This window comes from Oratosquilla oratoria, chromosome 43 (assembly GCF_046742065.1).
Source record: "Oratosquilla oratoria isolate Oo_2021 chromosome 43, ASM4674206v1, whole genome shotgun sequence".
In the NCBI taxonomy this organism is placed as follows: Eukaryota; Metazoa; Arthropoda; class Malacostraca; order Stomatopoda; family Squillidae; genus Oratosquilla; species Oratosquilla oratoria.
The window spans coordinates 17,884,878-17,885,407 of record NC_134819.1 but is presented as its reverse complement, the minus strand read 5'-3'; positions in this window follow the sequence as shown (position 1 = coordinate 17,885,407).

Sequence of the window (530 nt, the reverse complement as noted above, 5' to 3'; positions counted from 1 at the left end):
CAAGGGTTGAGGCTGTTGCTGATATTACTCTCATTGCATTACGATCACTCATCTTCGTTCTGTCTAATGCAGCCACTAAGTCAGGTGAAGAAATTTCTCCCTTAAGTTTCCAGATATGCATTTTATATAGTGACCAACAAAATGCAACTATTGATTTATTTTTAGCTAATATTTACTCCGAAAAGTAAAAAAATAAATAAAAAGTAACCTATTATTATATTTCTCTTACGCTAACATATGTGTAAAAATAAATTTTACTTGTGGCACTATTAAATACAGTTATATTTTGCTGCAAATTCGCACAGATTATTTTTTCAACAAGCCTCATAATATCTGGGGGTGAGACAAAAGTTTTTCAAAATTTTAGTTTTTTGGGCCAGTCTAATTATATATATATATATATATATATATATATATATATATATATATATATATATATATATATATATATATACAGTGTATATACATATATATTATATATATATGTTTATATATATATACAAATATATATATATATACTGTATATGTGT